We start from the raw sequence: 22,719 nt of genomic DNA, 5'->3' as shown, positions 1-22,719 counted from the left end.
TACACCTGCTAACACGTGGCACAACTGGTTTGGACAGCTCGGAGCCTGGAGCCCGCTTCGGATTCTGTGTCTCCTCTCTCTGCCCCTCCCCTGCTCGCACTCTGTCTCTCTGTCTCTCTCAAAAATAAAAAACAAAGAAAGAAAGAAAGAAAAGGAAAAAGAAAGAAAGAAATTGGAGATGAAATAAACTGTACTATACGGGGGGCACCCGGGTGGCTGAGTCAGTTAAGCAGCTGACTTCAGCTTGGGTCATGATCTCAGGGTTGGTGAGTTCAAGCCCCACATTGGGCTCAGCACTGTCAGCGCAGAGCCTGCTTCAGATGCTCTGTCTCCCCCCTTCTCTGCCCCTCCCTGGCTCCCTTCCAGCTCCCCCTCTCTCTCCCTCTCTCTGCCTCTTTCTCTCTCTCTCAAAAATAAATAAATAAACATTAAAAAAAAACCCTGTACTATACAAACGTCTGGTTTAGGGATAATATTGGGAAGAACACTAACAAAGGGCACTTTCATATGTAATAATCCAGCCCTGAGGCCCTACTGGGACCTCAAGGACAGTTCTGCTCCTGAAGGCTGAGCTCGCTGGTGTCTCAGCCTGGGCACAGCCTGTTCCCTTCTCCTGAAACATCTTGCCCAACTCTTCCCCCCACCTCCCCACCTTCCATTTGCAAACTCCTATCGATCTTCTGGTCTCAAAGTAAGATGTCACCTCCTCTGGAGACTCTTTCTGGAACACACCTCACCCAAACATTTGGGTGACACATTCCTTCTCTGGACAATCTCAACAAGCATGCTCTGGCCCTTTAGTGCTAAAGTGCAACCCCCCCCCCCCATTCACCAACCCATCAGCCTACTCCTCCTTCCCTACAGCCCCTACCTCTAACTAAGCTAGCAAGCTCCTGGAGAGTAGGGGCTGTGTCTTGCTTATCGTTGTATTTCTAAGGTCTAGAACAGGGCCTCACACACAATAGATACTCAGTATTTGAATATCTGTTAAATAAAGCGAGGTACAAATATGCCCTCTGAGTCATCAAAGACAGATTCATTTACGGCCCCGAGAATTTCAGTGCCAAGCATGTCTTATTATAATTGAATTTCTTGAAAATTGGCAATCCAAATACAGCTCGAATATAACATAGCTGGTCACCACCCACCCACAAGCAGATCGTCATTCCTCCTTGAAGGGCTCGATAATTCTTTGGCTTGTCTCATTGCCCCTAAGTAAATTCTTGAAAAACATTAGCTGAGTAATTGGTAAACATAATACATCTCTCCCTGACTACTGTGGGGACAGAATTAACTGCGTAAATTCCTATTGTTTACCATGACTCAGAGCTGAGGGGTGTTGTACGTTTCATAAATTATAGGAGCTGGAACAGGTCTTTTCCTCCTAAAAACATACCAGAACCCAGTATATATGTGAGGCCGGATGCAGCAACTTCAAGACGGCTGTGAGAATCTAGAGCCTGGATTCTAGACAGCCCTGCCTTCAGTTGTTTACAGTCTAATACCAGAAGATAATGAGCAGCACACCATTCCCAAACTTAACCGGGGCTTCTGCTCAAGTTCACAGATTTGTATTCTGCTCTCCTTGTACCTCAAGCTGGTTAATGAGAAGTTAATGAACTAAGGCATCAGCCAAGCCCTAAACGAACAACTGTCCTAAACATTGACTAGACTGATCAGCCACAGACATTTCACAATGAATGATGGGGGGAAAATCAGTCTTACTCACAGCAAACCGTGCTAGATTAAAATGTCTCCCACAATACCATGACAAGCAGTTGGGCCATTAAAATTACAAATGGCCACTTAAGCTAATGTATTTTGTTTGCCTGATGCCCTCTGGAGCTGTACATCTCTCTGCCAGAGATGACACAGATATGTGATTATCTCAGTGTTTATCTTAGACTGGAGTAAGAACAATGAGGTCTCCTATAAAGTTTTGGATGGCTGGTCTTAGGACACAGCTGTCATTTTTCACAGCACCCAGTGGACTCTGGGTACAAATGATGTATTTCCTCATAAGGAGGTGTAGACTTTTTTTTTTCCTGTCTGGCTTTCATATCTCCCTCAGCCTTATGTTATAGGAGATGAGACTTTGACCGATGGGTCCAGACCTGGAGATTGGAGCACGCTGAGCCAATAAGTTTCTTCCCTGGGAATCTACAATCCAGGCTAAGAGATTCCATTTTCAGTGTGACTGGTTTACAGACAGCACGTATAAATGCAGAACTGGGAGGGGTGATTTCTGCCACATTTATTTGGTCTGCGGAACAAATAAAGCCAGAATGCAGTTAGAAAAAATTACCAGTTTGAAAGAGGACTTCAGCTGCCTCCATTTAGACCGCGAACATCCTACTTGGGTTCTTCTTTCCAGCTTGTCTCTGGGCTCAGGTGAAAGACCCTGAGAATGTAAAGGTCCCCTGATGGGAACAGAAACTACCCCCTCCACCGACAAGGGCTGCGCTGAGCCAACAAAACCCCACCCACGACTGACTCCAAGACAATGATGGATTTGACCACATTTTCCTTACATAAACCTGGAAATATTTTTGGCGCTTTGGAGATAGTCCTTGAGACGCTAGTCCACTAGTCCACCGTCTTCTCAGTGTTGGCCTCACTGAAATAAATATATTTCTTGTTTCCAACATCTCCACTCATTTCTCTGCCTTTGGATTTTGTCAGCAGCCAGGGGCCGGACCCGGTCTGTTTGGGACCCCTGGAGCGAGGTGCTCCTGCACCCCTGTGTGCTGGCTACGAATTTTTTCTACTACCAATCTGCTTTAATCTAGTAGTCAAAAGATGCATAACTAATACAGTGGCCGCGTTGTGGCAAATATAAACTGCAATAGGAATTTGGAAAGAGGAGGCATTATTAACACCACTGGTCAGCACTAGAACCCAGGTGCAGCGGGGCCTACAGGCGTGTCGTTCAACGATTCTCCCACCTCACTGCTACATTGAACCCTTACACTTCTTTGATTTTGTCCAGAGGATACCACGGTCTAGGATGTTGTCAAGAAATACTTGTGGGATGAATTAAGATCGGTGATATGCTGGTACATGTTTAACTATTGGCCTTGTTGGGGGGGGGGGGGTCGAGGCACAGGGAGGTGAGCCCTGATTTGCAGCCTTTGCCAGTTTCCAAGGTGTAGATACTCTATCCATGGCCAATTTCAAGCTATCACTGTGAAGTCGGCAAATGCACAGTTAGAAAAAGACGCACAGTAATACACCATCCTACAGTATTTCTACCATATACACACGACAGGTGTAAATCACCTCCAGAGCATGGATGATAGCAGCATGCAGTCGAAGTATTAGGAAATGGTGAGTACTGAATGAATATTTATTAGTCTTGTTTTCATGTAATTTATTTAATATATTCAAATGCTAATGTGAATAATGGCCGTGTTTAATAACTGGCAAATCTCCTGTAAATTTGGTTATCTGCTTTTGCAAACTGGCACCAGTTGGTTTCAGCACACTACTAACTGGGATGAATGTTTGTTGGTCAAATTCAAAAACAGGTCGATTATCCGATTAATACGATAGCTAATACAGAGTAACCTCACCTAAACCCCCAGTGCTAGGGCCTGGCACGTGCATTCTTGTGTTGTTCTTCCTAACTCAGAACCTTCTCATTTCGTGGAAGCGGTTCTAAATCTTTACCCACCCTTCTTCCGGAGGAAGCAATGCCCCACCCTCTCCAAGGCTCCCCACCCCCACCCCACGCTCCTGCTCTCCCACACCTCCTCTGGGACATCAGGCCATTAATTGCAGTCAGCACATCCCAAACCAAACTCATTAGTTTCTGCCTGAACTTGCTCTTCCTCCCCCTTCTCCACCTATTTTACACCCTAACCACAAAGAACGATTTGTCCCTATCTCATTTAACGCCACCCCAATTCATTCTGCCTACCAAGCTGCAACTCAGTACGGCGGTTCTCCACCTTGGCCGTATTCTAAGATACCTGTGCCCAGGCACTAGGGCCACAGTTCTAGACTTCGCTAGTCTGAGGTGTGGCCTGAGCACCGGGGGAGGAGGGGGGCTTACAAGATCCCCGCTTGATTCTGATGTGCAGCCAAGTGCAAACCACGGCACTGTAGTCCCATCCTTACCCGATCTCTCAGCATGTATTTATTTATTTATTTTGACTGGCTGCCAAAGACCAGTCAATTCTGCCTCCAAAATGTTTCCTAAACCTATTGCACATCTCCACTTCTACTGTCCTTGCTCCGTCACCACCTCACATGGATTACCACCGTGGCATCTTGACCTCTCCTCCCACAATTTCTGTTTTAGTACATCCGCTTGCAATCACCCGAGTGATTTTTCCAAACGGCAGGTCTGGTCGTGTCTCAACACCCACTGAAAAGCCATTAGAGTGACAAGCATTTGCACCACAATATCTGGATGCCAGAAATGTAGCATCTCATTCTCTTTCTGAATCAAATTAAAGTCACTCTGAGCATCCGTTTTCCAGGGGAGCGGCTTATTATTGAGAGTTTTCTTTCCTAGAATTGGACAAGACTCCCAGGAGTCTTAAAGGGCCAGGGAGTGTGGGGAAAACCCTTCTAGCTCCATTTTTGTCACTGCTGGGACGTCCTTTGTCCATCGTGTGAGGTACAGTTCCATTCCTTTCCATTCAAGCAGGTCACAAAGGTCTTTCCTCTAGACTTCCACGCCATAGGGTCTGGGGTCTGGCTTCCCTGGACATAGCAAACAGCCATTCGCAATCTGGGGCACTGAGTGCCCCTGGGTGCCTAGGAGTTGAACCACCCATGGGCCTCCTACCTCTGAACACTTAGTCCCTTCCCTGTCTTGGGGAAACGGACTACCTCCTCAACCCTGGAAGTCTTCCTTCTCCCAAAGGAACCTGTTTCAGAGTTCAACACAAAATCCTGCCGGCTGCAGGGCACCTGGCTCGACAGCCTGGAGCATTTCATCTGGCATAGAGGAGAATCCTGGCCCTGGCCTGGTCTGAGCAGGTCACCTCCCTGGGCTGGGTCTCCCTTTTCCTCAGTGCCTGCAGGTAGCTATGACTCTCCCTGTTCTAGCCTTTTGTTTTAGACTTGGTCTTGTCTACACGTTCCTCCTTTCCTTAACCCCGTGGAGTTACACAACATAGAAGGAAGGAGTGGTGTGGTCAATGATTAAACAACCTTATTGTTAGGTGGCCAGGTGCTTGCAGAATGCAGCATCAAGGCAAAAAGAACTCCTAGGAGCTGAGTTTGGGACTGGTCCCTCAGCATCCTTCTTGGCCTCTTCTAGCTGTCTCTCCGGGTATGCAGGGAACATAATGAGCTGCCTGTAGTTCCCCAGCCATAACCCTTCTGTGGCCTCCATAACCTTGCTCATGCTGATCTCTCTGGCTTTAACACCTCCCCCCCGTTAACGTTCACTTACATGTCACCTCTCTAAAAACAACTTCCCAAATCATCTCTCAAACATTTGATCCATGCCTTCATTTTAGACCTTATCATGTTACTATTTTTAATATTCTACATGGTATTAAAATTTTTTTTGATGTTTATTTATTTTTGGGAGAGAGAGAGAGAGAGAGAGAGAGCCAGAGAGTGAGCAGGGAGGGGTAGAGAGAGAGAGAGACACACACACAGAATCCGAAGCAGGCTCCAGGCTCAGCTGGCAGCACAGAGCCTGGTGCAGGGCTTGAACTCACGAACTAGGAGATCATGACCTGAGCTGAGACTGGATGCTTAACCCACTGAGCCACGCAGGCCCCCCTATGTGGTATTTAAAAAAAAAAAATGTTTATTTATTTTTGAGAGAGAGAGAGAGAGAGAGCTTGAGAGGGAGAAGGGCAGAAAGAAATAGGGACAGGGGCTTCAAACAGGCTCTGCACTGACAGCAGTGAGCCCAATGAGGAGCTCAAACTCACGAACCGTGAGTCCGATGGTCAACTGACTGAGCCACCCAGGCACCCCTGTACGTGGCATTTTACACACACCCTCAGCTGCATACTCACATGCACACGTTATACTGGTGAATTTCTTACAGATAGGAATTGGAGAGTTTTGAGGGGCTGGTTTCGGGCTTTGTTTTTGTTTTTAAGTAGGCTCTATGCTCAACCTGGAGCTTAAACTCATGACCCTGAGATCAAGTCACATGCTCTAGTCACTGAGCCAGCCAGCGCCTCTAGGGTTTTTCTTTTTAATCTTCGTGTCTTCATCACCTTTCACAAGTCAGGCACATGTTGGCTGGATTTCTAGAAAGTTAGAGCCAAAAGGGACAATTGAGATCATCTCATCCAGCGGTTTTCCAACTCTGCTTTAGTTATACGATCCCTTTATTTCAAACAAAATCTTAAACAGAAGACCCAATATTTAAATAGGTGAGAGCAGAGAGGCTGTAGTTAAAGCAGAGGAGACGCGGTGCCGAGAGAGGTCCACAGACCCGCCTGCACAAGTCAAAATCAAAAACCACAGATTTTGCCCAATGCCTTCATTTTGCCGATGAGGCAACCATGGCCAGATTTCTATTTTGCATAAATCTACTCCAATCCCACATCTTTGGAACGTTGTTGCTTTATTCTAGTCTAGAATCATCACCATCATCTTCTAGAATCATCACAGGCTCACAAGAGGCATCAATGACCCATTTTTAAAGCCTTTCTGGAATAAACGATTTCCTTTGCCATGTATTATATATCCTATTAACCAATTCTTCAAGGAAGGTGTTTACAGGCAAGTTATTACTGTGTCAGGATTGCAGAAACATGTATTCCAATTATACTGTGGGTTTTTTTTATTGCTTAAAAATTTTTTTGCCCTATAATATTGTGTGGGTGTTTGTGAAATTAAACTGCTTGTGTCGGTGCCGCAGAGCTCTGCCAACGGACCTCAAGACTCTTCCATGCTGAAGATCCTCAGGAAGTATCTGTAGTCTCTTGTTATAAGGTCCAATTTGGCTTTTGTTGTTTTTAAACAATCCAGGAAGCTGACCAAAGCACTCCCTTCCTTTAAAAGCCGCAGTGCATTGAGATGCAACTCTCTTTGAGGTTGGAGGTATTTGCTTATACTTACCAGGCCTTGGGTTTTTTGTTTTTGTTTTTGTTTTTTTTTTTACATATTTTTAAAGTTTTATTTATTTAAGTAATCTTTACACCCAATGTGGGACTTGAACTCACGACCTTGAGATCAAGAGTCACACGCTCTTCTGACAGAGCCAGCCAGGTGCCCCAGGCCTTGGGTACTTTTAAATGAGAAGGCAAGCCATTGGAAATTCTCAAGGTCAGCTCACAATTGACTGGAGGGCTCCATGCATATTGTGAATTCCCGCAGAGAGGGCGTTGTCAATTCTATCACACTGCCCTTCTAGTCTGACCCCTCCTCTCCTTTTCCACCATCACCATTGTGGGTCAGGCCTCACCATTTCTAGAGGTTGCTTCCTGACAAATTTCACTGCCTTCAGTTTCAATTCCCCTGACCCACCTTTCCAGCTGCAGTTAGAGAGGGCCTTTGCAAATGCATCTGTGTTCCATGGAAGGGGTGATGACCAAAAGGGACTTCTGGGATGCCGATCTTGCTCTGTTTCTTGATTTAGGTTCTTGGTTACATGGATGTGCTCACTTTGCGAAAATTCATCAAGATAGGTATTTATCATTTGTGTGTTTTTCTGTCTTTGTGCATCACTCTACCATAGCTGGTTTAATTGTCCTGTTAGAAAATAATAATAATAATTGTCCTGTTAGATTGTGACCTAGGGACAGGATTCCTTCATTATCTTTGTATTCCAGTATCTATTTTTTTTTAATGTTTATTTATTTTGAGAGAGAGAGAGAGAGAGAGAGCGAGCATGTATGAGCAGGGGTAGGGCAGTGAGAGAGACAGGGAGAAATAGAATCCCAAGCAGGCTCCACACTACCAGCACAGAGCAGGACTCGGAGCTTGAGCCTATGAACCATGAGATCATGACCTGAGCCAAAATCAAGAGTCTGATGCTTAACCGACTGAGCCACCTTGGTGCCCCTGTATTCCCGAATCTAGAACACAGTGGCCATTCTAAAAATTCTAGTTGAACGGTTTATAGGAATAAATGATTAAATAAATGAATGAACAGAATTGAAGTCTCAGGTTACAGGGAATGAGGGATCTTTGGGCTGAATGATTAGATATAGAAGAATGGAATTATTAAATTTTGCCAGGGCATGGGGGTGGAGAGTGGAGTAGGGAGCACACCCTTGTTCTGGAGAGAGGAAGGTTGTTTAGAAGCACTGGATTCCAGGGGCACCTGGAAGGCTCAGTCAGTTAAGTGTCTGACTTCGGCTCAGGTCATAATCTCACGGTACATGGGTTTGAGCCCTGAGATGGGCTCTGTGCTGACAGCTGGGATCCTGGAGCCTGCTTCAGATTCTGGGTCTCCCTCTCTCTCTGCCCCTCCCCCACTCGCCCTCTGTCTGTCTGTCTGTCTCTCTCTCTCAAAAATAAACATTAAAAAGAAGAAGAAGAAGAAGCAGCAGCATTGAGTTCTGACAGGAGGAAGGCCTGAAAAAAGCCAGGGGCTCTGGGAGCACCTGCCAGCACAAGGCACACTGGAGTTGCCATACCTGCCCCTCTTCTTGACTTTCTCTTTTGCCTCCTGGGACTAACATCCTCCCACTCACAAAAGCACCCACACTCTTCCTTTTTTCTCTCTCTCTCTCTCTCTCTCCTTTTTTTTTTTTTTTTTTGGCCCCCTCCACATTCCATTGGTCACCAAAGTAAATGCTTCTCAAATCAATTCTTCTTCCACTCTCCTTACTGGTCCCTTTCTTAAGACTCCTGTGGTTTCTTAGTCTGATAGCTCCCAACTGCTCTCCCAATTAAGACTCTTTGTGAAATGGAGCCAATAATGGATATGGACTGATTTTTTTTATTTTAATTTTTTAATTTTTTTAATGTTTACTTTTGAGAGAGAGAGAGAGAGAGAGCACACGCGAGCATGCACACACAAGCAGAGGGGAGGGGCAGAGAGAGGGGGACAGAGAATCTGAAGCAGGCTCTGTGCTTACAGCAGTGAGCCCTGATGTGGGGCTTGAACTCGTGAACCGTGAGATCATGATTTGAGCTGAACTCGGACACTCAACCGACTGAGCCACCCAGGCGCCCCTGTTTAATTTTTATTTTTAAGTAATCTGTACACCCAACACGGGGCTCAAACTCACAACCCCAAGATCAAGAGTGGCACGCTCTACCGACTGAGCCCTCCAGGTGCCCCTAGGGCTCTCTTGGTCCTCAGACGTGGCCTGCCAGCATCACTATCTACTTCTGTATTCAGTATGTTATGATATGTTGTTTTGGTCAAAGTACATGTAGAAAACCCAGCCTCACACAGATATATGGTTGGACAAAAGAGGAGTTGTTTTTTTTTTTTTTCAGTACGTAAACTCTGTGTCCAATGTGGGGCTTGACGTCGTGACTCCGAGATCAAGAATCGATGGCCACCAACGGGGCCACGGCCAGGTGTCCCAGGAGGAGTATTTTAATAGCCTTTTCAGATAATTGTGAATGTTCCTCTTGCTACCGCTGTAAAACTCATTAGTGATAGTTTCTTAAAGGTTAGTTGCAAATTTGACTATGGAACCGCATTGGTGAACTTTTCCCACTCTGTTTATGTTAAAATCCATGTGCTTTGAATGGATCGTTTTACTCATGTATGGTTATTGTAACATTATGCTTTGGTCCTTTGGAAAATAGTGGCTCACGGAGTTATACACACCTTCCAGATGTGGACATCGTTCATTACAGAATATCAAAAAGTCCCATTTATTAATATCGCTGTAGCCTGGGCGCAGGGGTCCCAAACAGCAGGACCGGCTGCTCGACAAAATCCAGAGGCCAAGAGATGTGTGGTGGCCGAACAAGAAAGGAATTTACTTCAGCGAGGCCAACACCCAGAAGACAGAGGGCTAGCCGCTCCAAGCCTGTTTCCAAAGTTCCGAAAACACTTCCAGGTTTATAGGAGGAAAATGTGGGGCTAAGGTGGGTGTGTACTTGCGGGAGAGCAGTGAAGGTCAAATCCATAGTCCTCTTGGAGTCCATTGCGGGCGGGCTCTTGCTGGCTCAGGGTGGTCTTTGTTTTTCGAGGTGGGAGTTTCTGTTTCCATCAGGGGATGGTTTGCCTGTGAGGGCTTCAGCCTGAGAGACGATCCGTAAAGAAGAACCCAACCAAAAAGTCCGAGGTCAAAATGGAGGCAGCAAAGTCCTTTTTCTTCATCACCAAACTCATCAGAAAGTCTTTAAGTATGGGAAAGCTGCCAAGTTCCCAATGGCAAATAGAAGTTTTCCAAAGTCCTGGTTTTCAGTTAAAAATTTGAATTTTACCACTGGCAAAAATCACTATCAGTTGTTTTCCTTAAAGCGAATGGCTTACTTCATTTATATTTAAGAGAATATCTGCCAGATATTCAAGTCTGAATCACCACGCTTTGTGAGTCTTGAGTTCTTTCAAGTAAAAACGGCGTTTCAGGAAACGGGGATTTCACTTTGCAACGCAAAACAATTTCAGAAAAGCTTCCCAAGATAACCATCGCTATTCCTCAGCTATTCCTCAGTAGAAGTGCATCACTTATAGTTTCCATTTCATTCTACAGGATAGTTTAAAAAGACGTGTACTGAAGAGTCAAAATCTAATAAAATGGATACCTTTATGGCTTCATTAGGGACATTCTTTTTTTTTTTTTTTAATTTTTTAACGTTTATTTATTTTTGAGAGAGAGAGAGAGTGCAAGCAGGGGAGAGACAGAGAGAGAGGGAGACATAGAATCTGAAGCAGGCTCCAGGCTCGGAGCTGTCAGCACAGAGCCCAGCTCGGGCCTTGAACCCACAAACCTGAGCTGAAGTCGGAGACAACCGGCTGAGCCACCCAGGCACCCCTCATTAGGGACATTCTTAAGGGAATCTGGCTTTTTTTCTGAGAGTACATAATGGTACCACAGCTGGACCAGAGGAAAGAGATTGAGAAAAAAATAAGATACGTCATAACTCAAAGGGTTATGGCCTAGAGGGAGAATTTAGGGAGCCACAAAGGAGGCATGAGGACAGAGGAGGAAGAGAATACAGAAGACCCCCTAGGGTTGGCTGATTTCAAAACTAAGGATTTGATACATCTTTGATGTACCCGGCGTATTTGACTCTGGAGGTGATCCTTTAGTTTTTTTAGTAAGCTTTTAATTTCCTTTTTTGGAAAGGTTTACGTGTCTTTTTTTTAATGTTTATTTATTTTTGAGACAGAGAGAGAGAGAGCAGGGGAGGGGCAGAGAGAGAGGAAGACACAGAATCCGAGGCACAGAAGTCGGACGCTTCACAGATTGAGCCACTCAGGTGCCCCGGTAAGCTTTTAATTTCAAAACTGTTTTAGGTGCACAGAAATTGAGAGTTCCCATATACTGCAAATCCAGTTTAACATTTAACATAACTATAGAATACTTGTTATAAATAATGAACCAATATTGATACATTATTATTATTATTATCTTTTTTTAACGTTTATTTTTGAGACAGAGTGAGACAGAGCATGAACAGGGGAGGGTCAGAGAGAGGGAGACACAGAATCGGAAACAGGCTCCAGGCTCTGAGCTGTCAGCACAGAGCCCGACGTGGGGCTTGAACTCACGGACCGCGAGATCATGACCTGAGCTGAAGTCGGACGCTCAACCGACTGAGCCACCCAGGCACCCCTGATACATTATTATTAAAGTCTCTTCTTTACTCGGATTTCCTTAGTTCTTACCTACCAACTTGTTGCTGTTCTTGTTCCAAGATCCCATCCAGGGGACCACTTTAGATTAAGTTGTCACCTCTCCTTAGGCTCCTCTGGGCTGTGACCCTTCTGATCATTTTTTAAAGATTTTTTTTTAAGTATATTTATTTATTTTGAGAGAGACAGGGAGCAAGCAGGGTAGGAGCAGAGAGAGAGGGAGACAGAGGATCTGAAGCTGTCAGCACAGAGCCTGACAGGAGGCTCAAACTCACCAACCATGAGATCACGACCTGAGCCAAAGTCAAGACACTTAACTGACTGAGCCACCCAGGCACCCTTGATCATTTTAACACTCTCCTCCTCTATATGACAAAAATCTTTTCAGTAATAGTAATCAAGTAAAGCAAATAATATTAGTGGCCAGAAAAAAAAAGCAGTCAGTAAAAGCTTTCCTTTATTGAATTTCATACAGACACTCATATCAGGGACAAATAAATAAATATCACAACACAAAAAAGGAAAAAAACTAACCAGCAATGCTTCTTTTTTAAAAAATATTTTATTTTTTTATTTTTTAGAGAGACAGAATGCGAGTGGGGGAGGGGCAGACAGAGAGGGAGACAGCAGAATCCAAAGCAGGCTCCAGGCTCTGAGCTGTCAGCACAGAGCCTGATGCGGGGCTCGAACTCTTGAACCGTGAGATCATGACCTGAGCCAAAGTTGGACGCTTAACCGACTGAGCCACCCAGGTACCCCAAGCAATGCTTCTTAATTACATTAATGTGTCATTTAAAAAAATTTGTTTAAAATGTTTATTTATTTTTGAGAGAAAGAGACAGACAGACAGACAGACAGAGTGTGAGCGGGTAAGGGGTAGAAAGAGAGGGAGATCCAGAATCCAAAGCAGGCTCCAGGCTCTGAGCTGTCAGCACAGAGCCCAATGCCGGGCTTGACCCCACGAATCATGAGATCGTGACCTGAGCCAAAGTCACACGTTTAACTGACTGAGCCACCCGGGTGCCCCCAAGAATCTCTGATTTTCAAGAGAATCCATGAATTCTGGGTTTTATGGATATTTTATGATATTTAAACATTGGCAATTTCAACATCACATAGGACAAATTGGAAGGGTCTAAGGTTGGCTTTGGCCAGCAGGCAGCCAGTGTGAAGCCTCTGCTTTCATGTGACCATGGAAGTAATGGCCCTTGGCCTTGAGAAAAAGGCCCTCACACTGGGCTTCTAGGACTACCCTTTCTGCTGGAGCTTCTTCAGGCTACAGATTCAAGGAAGGGGAAGAAAGGCAACATTTAGAGATGCATCCTGCAACACACACCCACTATCTCCTTCAATTCCTATAGTAGCCTTGTGAGGTAGATGCCATCATCATCCCCATCTTGACAGAAACAGAAGCTCCGAGGGTATTACACAACTCGCTAAAATTCCACTTTGCTACTAAGTTACAGAACTAGGACTTGAACTGAGGGCTACCTGATTAGCCTGTTAATTCATAAAGAGAAGGAAGAAACAGTGCCTTATTCCTCTCTGGATCCTTCCAAACACAGGCCTGGGCATGTAGTCAGGGCTCAGTAAACACTGTCGATTGATGATACATTGACTGACTTGAGTAAAGACATGCTTATGGCCGTATCTTTTCAACACTTAAACATGAATTTGAAATTCAGTTGGTCTATGCCAGAGAGACAAAGTCCTCCACCAAATAAGAAAAACACACACATGTTCAAATAAATTGACGATCGGCATTGAGTCATTATCTGAATGGGCATCTAAGAGAGAGTAAATATACAAATGAAGAGAGTTGTGATTACCTACCAGCTTTTCATAAGCTCTTCCCAGTCTCTCTGCTTCTCATCCCCCCAGAAAAGAACATTTTCATGGTTTAAAAAAAAAAAGTCTCTAATTGTTCTTCCACGAGCACATCCTGAACAGGTTTCCATACACTATAAACCTTCCGTTAACGTGAGTGGCTGGCGCTGATGACAATTATATCTCAACTATGCACAATGATTCATAGCTCTGTGTCAGTATTTCACAATCTGGAGCTCAAGTTACACGCTTAATCCAATGAAAAACCATGAGAGGCATTTATAGCCAAACTATTCATTGAAAGATTCCCCACCTATAGAAACATACAGAATAGCTCCAGGGAAGAGTATCGTCGTTTTCCTAGAATTTTGGCAAGAAACTGTTAAGGAGTCCCGATAAAGGAAGAACATTTCCTCCTCTTGATGGCACCCGGCCAGCTTCTGACAAGCCTGGTGCCAGCTTCCCAGAGCTACAAATGGCTTGGGGTGATTTTATCTGGACTCGATTATCCTAACTCACAACCTATAGAAGTAGGAGAAGAAGAAACACAACGGTGAGATGTGAAGCAATAGCAATGAGCCATGACCAATTTAGAGATGAAGTTCAAAGTAGAAAACTGAGCCACAGGCTTCATCTAAATTCAAACTGTAGGGATGCTGGTGGGGACATGAAGAAGCGGGAACCCTCTTGTGCTGCTGGTGGGAATACAAACTGGTACAGCCTCTCTGGAAAACAGGGTGGAGTTTCCTCAAAAAATTAAAAATAGATCTACCCTGTGACCCAGCAATAGCACTGCTAGGAATTGACCCAAGGGACACAGGAGTGCTGATGCATGGGGGCACTTGTACCCCAATGTTTATAGCAGCACTCTCAACAATAGCCAAATTATGGAAAGAGCCTACATGTCCATCAACGGATGAATGGATAAAGAAGTTGTGGTTTATATACACAACGGAATACTACTTGGCAATGAGAAAGAATGAAATCATGCCATTTGCAGCAACGTGGATGGAACTGAAAGGTATTATGTTGAGTGAAATAAGTCAGTCAGAGGACAGATATCATATGTTTTCACTCATATACGGATCTTGAGAAACTTAACAAGATCATGGGGGAAGGGAAGGGGGAAAAGTAGTTACAGAGAGGGAGGGAGGCAAACCATAAGAGACTCTTAAATACAGAGAACAAACTGAGGGGGGATTGGAGGTGGGGGAGAGGGGAAAATGGGTGATGGGCACTGAGGAGGACACTTGTTGGGATGAGCACTGGGTGCTGTATGTAAGCCAATTTGACAATGAATCATATTCATAAAAAAAAAAAAGTTTTGCTTTCAAAGAGTGAGAAGAAAGGGAAGAAACAATTCCCATTTTTTCCTGGCTCAGAGTATCTAGTGTTAAAGTCAAATTTTAATCTTGTAGATAATGAAAAAAATTACAGTATCAGTTTTTCCCTCATATCTTAAGAAAATATGTTGTAAAAACTGAAAATATGTCAAACTGTAGGTACTAAGGTAGACAAGCCTCAAAGAAAGTAGTGGCTTTAGAGAAATACAAGGAAAAAGCCTAAAATATTCCTTTGACTCCAAGTGGGGCCAGAGAGGCAGAGATTATTTTTCCTCCCTCTTGAGAGGGCTTGAAATGGAAGTCATGGACAATAAAAATGATTTCTATAGAATTCGTTGTACTAAAATATCATTTGTAGTAATATCACACAAATATTAAAATACAAGAGAGTGACCATAACTTATTCATGCATTCATTTACAAAGTATGTTTAGACACCCACGGTCCCTTATTTCTGCCCTCAAATCACTCACAGACCTGGGAGGGGCTCAGTCACAAAGACAAATAGTTACAAGACAAACTGATAAGTTACAGAACAAGAGGATGGGGAGCACTGGTGATAGAGCAGCCTGACTCCTCCTTTAGGGTTGGAAAGCTGGGTGAGGACCTGAGAATCCGGGGTTGGGGCAGGGAGTTTCCTGTCATAGGTATAGTTGGGCCACCAGACCAACCATCATACACAGTTTGAACCAAGGCCAGGATCCACGCACAGAGCCAAAGCCCAGAGCCAGAAAGTCATAGGGTGGACAAGACAAAAATAGGCTGGACAGGACAAAGGGCTCAGAGGCAACTCACTGTTGGAGCACAGAGCCCCAGGTCTGGGAAGCCAGAGATGGCCCACCAGGAGCCCCCAGAATGGAGCTGCACACTCAGTCTGCTTCTTTTTTTTTTAAGTTTACTTATTTATTTTGAGACGGGAGGTGGGAAAGGAGCAGAGAGAGAGGGAGAATCCCAAGCAGGTGCCACACTGTCAGTGTGGAGCCCGTTGCAGGACTCGAACTCGTGAACTGTGAAATCATGACCTGAGGCGAGGTTGGACACTTAACCAATTGAGCCACCCAGGCGCTCCAGCCTCCTTCTGTTTTGATTTTTATGTACTTGTCGGGGGCATTGATATGTGGATGGATCAGTCAAGTTTGAAGGTTAAGGGTGTGATAAAAGGAGTACATTACTCTTTTGGGGGGCGTGGGGGAGGGAAGTTTTCTTAGAGACATGGATAAATAGAAAGGTGTTGAGCTGGCAGAGACAGGGAGTGAGGGAGACATGTGTGCAAAGGCAGGAAGCGTGTTTTGGGCTGGGCAATGGGATAGAGGGTCATGGCTGCCGTGATCATGAGCCTGGGCCGTTAGGGGAAGCCTTGGGTGCAGGCTCCAGGGCTTTAACTTTTTCCCATAAGCAAAGAGGAGACCTTCTCTTCAAATGAGGAGGGGTGGTGCCGAACCCTCAGGTTCCCAGGTAGGCCTCAATGGTGACGGTCACTATGCTCTTGTCTACGTCCCAGAGACTAAGCTACTGGAGAACAGACGTCACCACCTTGGGCCAAGTAGGGCTGCAGGTGTTCCAGTCACAGGAAAGCTTTGCGTGCCAAAGGGGTGCAGACGTCAGCAACATCCGGGGACCACATCAAGGGTGCCTGGGGAGGGTAAGCCGTCTCACTGCCCCAATCCTGGGATGCAGTCATTTATCTGGGCCTTGACCTTTGACCTCTCAGGCACTCGAGGGCAGCAGAGCCTATAACTGCCCTCGTGGGTATTCTCCCAGGGCCCTGTGCCACAGGCAAACACTACATCCTCATAGTGAAAGAATGTTATCTTATTAGGGACACAGCTCATTTGTCCCTGGTCTGTCCCTGGGGGAAAGAGCTGGATTATATCCAAAGTATAAACATCAACTGAGAATCTAACAGATCTTCTTTTCTTCCCATCCATGTATAAATTCACCTGTTACACCATTTTATGTTGCTCAAAGTTTCAAGGACTCAAAGACGATTCCCCCCAAGGGCATCTGGATGGCTGGGTCAGTTGAGCGTCTGACTTCGGCTCGGGTCATGATCTCATAATTCGTGGGTTCAAGCTCTGTGTCCGGCTCTGTGCTGACAGCTCAGAGCCTGGAGCCTGTTTCACGTTCTGTGTCTCCTTCTCTCTCTGCCCCTGCCCTGATTGCTCTCTTTCTCCCTTTCTCTCAAAACAAACATTAAAAAAAAAAAAAAAAAGATGATCCCCAACCCCCCAGCCTCACAGCATTCCAGTGTCAGTCATCATCACCTCCTCCTACAGGTGAGGAAACTGAGGCTCAAGGAGGGTAAGTCCTACCAGTCATGAAGCTGAGATTCAAGCCCAGGCTTGCCAGAAGCCCCATGCCATGCACTTCTCACTGGCCCACATTCTCTCTCTCCAAGGGAAGAGAGGCAAGACCAGTGCAAGAGCTGCTATCTCCAGGGACCTGGAGTTTCTGCGGATGCTCGCTTGTGAGGCCAGGGGCATTTAATAATCTTATTTTTTTTAACTTTATTTATTTTGAGAGAAAGCGTGTGCAAGCAGGGGGAGGGCAGAGAGAACGGGAGAGGATCCCAAGCAGTTTCTGCTTTGTCACGTGGAGCCTGACATGGGGCTCGAACCCACAAACGGTGAGGTCATGACCTGAGCTGAAATTAAGAGTCTGATGCTCAATCGACTGAGACACCCAGGCGCCCCCTGTTTAATAATCTTATAATTCAACTCATTCTTACTGGGCCTTAAAGACATCTCGTGAAGCTGAAAAGTGTGTGGGGAGGAAGGGTGCATGATAATATTTTGCATTTATAGGACTCTCTGTTTTCCCAAGCCTTTTACACTTTCCGCCACACTGAGTCACATGGGCCTCCAGTGAGGGAGGAAAATGCCTAAACATTCATTACCACCTGCTCCTTCCAAGGTTTGGGCAGAGACCAGGCAGGTGCTTGAACTTCAGCAGCTTCTCTCTTGGGGGTTACAGTCTTTCACTATGTACTAGAGAGGAGAGGGTTTCCGTGGCAGAGGCCTTCCAGCACTACCCATTCCTTCCCGACAGCTCAGTGGGGCTTCCTGGAAGCTTCCTCGTGGCCCCCTTGACAGCAAGATGCTTCCTCCAAACCGGAGGAGCAGGCCTTCTCTCTTTCTCCCGCCGTTGTCCTATGAGGCTAAACCAGGGAGGCGGGTGGGGGGAATCTCCATGAAGCAATGGAAACATTTTTAAGCCTGCATACTAAATATGGGATCCCCCCCCCCCCCCCCACCGAGAGAGAGCGCCGAGAAGTTAAGCCCTTCATCCCAGGCATGTCTGTGGGAACCGCAAGCCCTCAGGATTGCTGCATTGAGCAGCTCAGCCCTACCTGGGCCCTGACCAGTTCCTAACCCCGCACCCCCCCGCACCCCCTGCTTCTCCGAGAAAGCTTCCTTCTTTTTACTTCTATTTTGCAGAACTGAGTTGCAAATCTTTCCACCCTGCCTTACAAATCTTCTCCCACTTTTTAGGAAATCCCAACCCCAACCCTCAGGGCTCAACCTCACCCCCATGGCATTCCCTCCCCCAGCAGTGCAATTCCTTAAGTCCCAGTTCTTTAGTTTGATCTGGAACGATATCTAGATGGTCCTTAGGGCAGACCACAGAGGGTCGTGGCGCACAGTTCCACAAAATAGAGAGGTCGGGGGGCACTTCACCGGTCATCTCTAGAACACCGCCCTGCCCCCCACAACCCTGCTTCTCTATTTTTCTGATTGACCAGTGGTTAACTGTTGGGTCAGATGCACACACATCTCCAGAGAACAGTTTTCAATCTAAAGCCCTAAAGCTAAGTGAAACCCACAAACATCTTCTAATGTGGTCAGTGCTGTGTTTTCAAAAATGTTTGCGAATTTGAATTCCTTTGGCTAGGGTATGTGTGGCTTCTCAATTAGTTACAGTCCCCACTGTTCCCCAGTGTCCTACACACCAGGCTGATTCGCTCACTCATGTTGTGTGTGGCCCCACGGGCCTGTGTGCCCACAACTGTTCTCCCAAGCCCACAAGGAAGAAGAGGAACATTTTCCTATTGTCCCCTAATTTGCAAACCCGCGTCTCTCTCAGTGGAGTCGGCGCTGCACATCATCACTGGCATCATCCTTGACCTTTTCCGGAAGCCCCCTTCCTCCTTCCAAGCAGGCTTCCTCGGCTCTGTTGGAATGCAAAAATTCCATTACTGAGCGGCTTGTCTCCTAAGCTCCGCTCTTCTGATTACACAAACACAGTCAAAGCTTTGGAGCTGTCTCTGGGGTTGGGACAAGATGGTGGGGAAGGGCGGGCAATACCACCATATCTCAGCCGTGAAGCCAAGCAGGAGAGAGGTCCTCACTTGGTCCTGACACTGGCCTTTGGACTGCGCCGCTCTTTTCAGTGTGAGCAGAATGGAGTTGCCCTGAGTCAACTCATCACTTCGCTAAGCCTTGGAGACAACCCCAGCTGCAGTGGACGCCCCTGGTCAGTGCAGTCCCCTGATGCTGCAAGGTGAGCCCTTGACTGTCCCACACGCTCCTCCTTCTCCCCCTCTCCTGCCTGGCAGACATGACTAAACAATCACAGCACTCTTCCTCACCAAGCCAGGCTACTCCCACACAGGCCTGCTCAGTCCACCTCTCTGGGCAGCCACCACAGCTCGAGCAGAACAATTGTGATGAAACCTATTTCCTATCCTTGGTGTGATGGCAAGTGTGTTGGACAGCTAGTCCAAGGACCTGGGTTCTGGTTTCAACCCTGCCCTTGATTCACCGGAAGATCTGGGGCTTGGGCAAGGCCGTTCACCTCCATAGACCTGTTTCTTCATCTGTTAAATGAAGTGGTTGGACAGGTGATTAATTGGTTTCCAACTTCCGGTCAAGGCTGAGTGGAGGGACGGTTTGGGTGGGGAGGGCTGGAACAGTAGGAAAAAGGAAGGGGACCCCTGAGAGGGTCCCGAAGTTAGCAGGATTCATGCCAAAGTGGATGGCCAGGCTGAGATATGCAGGAGGGTGTTCCAAGCAGCCTAATCAGTAAAGGCAAGGGGGGGGGAGAATGGACTGAACGGGGCGGGGGTGGGGATGCAGGACCCATGAATGAATAATAGTCTCATCGCTTCTGTGCTGGATGCACGCGTTCACTCTCTCAGTAAACACTCCCTGCATCTGCCCATGTGTCGGGCATCGTTGTAGGTGCTGAGATCCTGCTGTGAATAGAAGACGCAGGCAGAGCTGTAGGGCTGTAAGCTGGCCGTCTCCCCAAACCGAAGCAGAGAGAGGACTGGAGGCGGCTTGCCCTGTGGCCCCTCCGGAGGGCTGAGGACATGCATTTTGATGAGTGAGTGAGTGCAGCCAAGTCACCTGACCACTCGCAGCATTTGTGGAGAAGGTAAGCGAGGCACTTGACGCAAAAGGCATTTTGTAAGCTGTAAAATCCTCCGTAGATGTTGTCTGTCGATCACGATTGTAACGATAAGAGCCACACGATGGGTGGAATTGCAGGCGACAGTCCCCAAGTGGCAGAAAGTACTGAAAGCCTCTGGAAACCGGCTCATGAGAGGAAAGCCAACACTGACCCTTGCTCCCTGACCTTCCCACCTTCAGTGTTTCGACCCAGTTTAGGCTTCTCTTTTAAAAGCGCATAGATACATTTCCTCACTGTAATTATAGGCGAGGCGCAGGCTCTGTGTCGTAAGAAGAGCTGGTAGAAAAGGGACAATTAACCAAGGCACATAATTGAAGGGTAGATAAATATATCCGGTGGCAGATGAAACCCCTTCCTATTGGATACTATTCCCAGTACCCGAGAGCAAAGATAGGAACGTGCTTCATTTAGACCAGAGATGTCGAGCACTTTGTCATTAAAAGCTCCTGTCAAGAAGAGAGGTGCATATGAACGTGGGCAATGAGGACTTCCGGTGCCTCCTGCGTGGACCGAGTCACCATGCTCCCGTCCCTACCCGGAGGCTTTCCGTGCTGCCAGCGGTGGCTCCATTTAAAAAGTCTGCTAATCATGAGATTGGAGGGAACATTTGGAGCAGAGACAGTGTGACTCCTGTCGCTGAGTGGGACAATGAAAAGTTCAAAAACAGTAGTATCCACTGGTGGAAAAACCAATAAACATATAATTTCCAGGTAATTACTATCATATAATTAGCTTTCTGCTTTTATATGCCCCAGCGGAAACTGGGTCGCGGAGCAACTGAAATGCAGTTTAATAATCACGGTACGTTCCACAGCAAAATGAAGACTTTGTTCCCAAGAAAAATTGAGGGCCAGAGAGCACCGAGACTGGCTGTGTCTAGGGCCAATTCATACCAACGGGTGAGCCAGGTTCTTGGGCCATGTAACATAGACCCCGGACTACGCATCAGAAGAACTGGTTTTCATTCCAGTTGGGCCTGATCCCATCATGTGACCTCCTCTAGACGTCCTTCCAATCTGTACAATGATGGCGTCAGTCTAACTCATGCATTCTCATGACACCTAGAAGGGTGGAGACTGGTTTTGGGAGAGGTAAAGAAATCTAGATACGACAAGGGTTTGGGCACCCGCCCCCCCCCCCCCCAAAAGCGCAGTCCTATCAGGCAAAATCTCATCCCTTAGCGTTCAATTGATTTATCTCATCGGATTTTCTTTGGTATCAAATGAGCGGCACGGACATTAAGTTCAGGGAAGATGCACAAAACGCATGCAAGATCGGTGCGGCAAAAGTACGGCGAACAGATGGCTGTGATTGGGGGGCTTTCTGTCTGTCACCTGCCCCATCAGGAAGTGCTGTCATAAGAGATGGTCTGTGTGTGCTTACCGGCTGCCATTAGCTGCCTTGTGGGTATTGATTATGCTGATTTCAGAGCTTTTGTGTATGACTTTGGCTTTGAGATTTAAATAAAAATAGTTTATTTTTTACTGTTTCATTCTACCAAGTTATTCAGTCCATCAATAATTATGTCAGGTGCTGAAAAGAAAAAAATGTCAACAATATCGGAAAGAATCTTTAGCCCGGTGCACGCGCGCGCGCGCGCGCGCACACACACACACACACACACACACTGCATAAATGGATATACAATATATCTGTGGTATTAAAATTCCATGGGGGCAGTGATTAGCAAAAAAAAAAAAAAAAAAAAAAAAAAGTCCGAAAAGACTTTTGGAAGGGTAATAACACATTGGAAATACTGCACTAAATGATTCTAAGAGTCTGTAGCTATGAGATTGTGCGAGGCCATGATGGAGAATTGTCCTGTGAGTTGGTATTCACCAAGCATAGTGATGGCATTTATGTCTTGTGAATTTAGGAAGCCTCCTTAACCACTCTGAGCCTTAAGTTTCTCATCTGGAGGGAAGGAATGCACACATGTGTGAATAAATAGAGACATCTTCCTTCCAGGGGAGAAGAAGTGAGCCAGTTTAACCAGTGTCTTAATTTGTATTCTCCCAAAAGCAGAGCCTGAGATAAGGAGCTGAGTGGAGGTAGTTTTGAGGGGAGATGATTCCAGGAAGCAGGAGTAAGGGAATGAGCAGAGCGAGACAGCGAAGGGGGGAAAGCCATTAAAGGGTGGTAGTCAGTTACTGCGGTGAGCTTCGATCCTGCTAGCAAATGTCTGAGAAATCATATAGGATGCAGTTCAGAATTGCTCCTTTGAAGGATGGGAAGCTGGGGGCATTTAAGCCCCGATTTTCATCCTTTGTGGCAAAGGATTACCCCTCACGATGTTGACTCCTATGCACTTTGAGACTGCCCTGCAATTAGGTTGAATGAGTTTCTGCAGCTTTGGAGGAAGAGTTTTGGCAGAAAGAGCGGTGAGACGGCTGAGCATTGTAGATGTGCGTGGAAATATTCATCGTGGCTGCAGTGGTGG

Source organism: Panthera uncia, assembly GCF_023721935.1.
Source record: "Panthera uncia isolate 11264 chromosome B3 unlocalized genomic scaffold, Puncia_PCG_1.0 HiC_scaffold_1, whole genome shotgun sequence".
NCBI lineage: Eukaryota > Metazoa > Chordata > Mammalia > Carnivora > Felidae > Panthera > Panthera uncia.
This window is presented reverse-complemented; position numbering follows the sequence as displayed.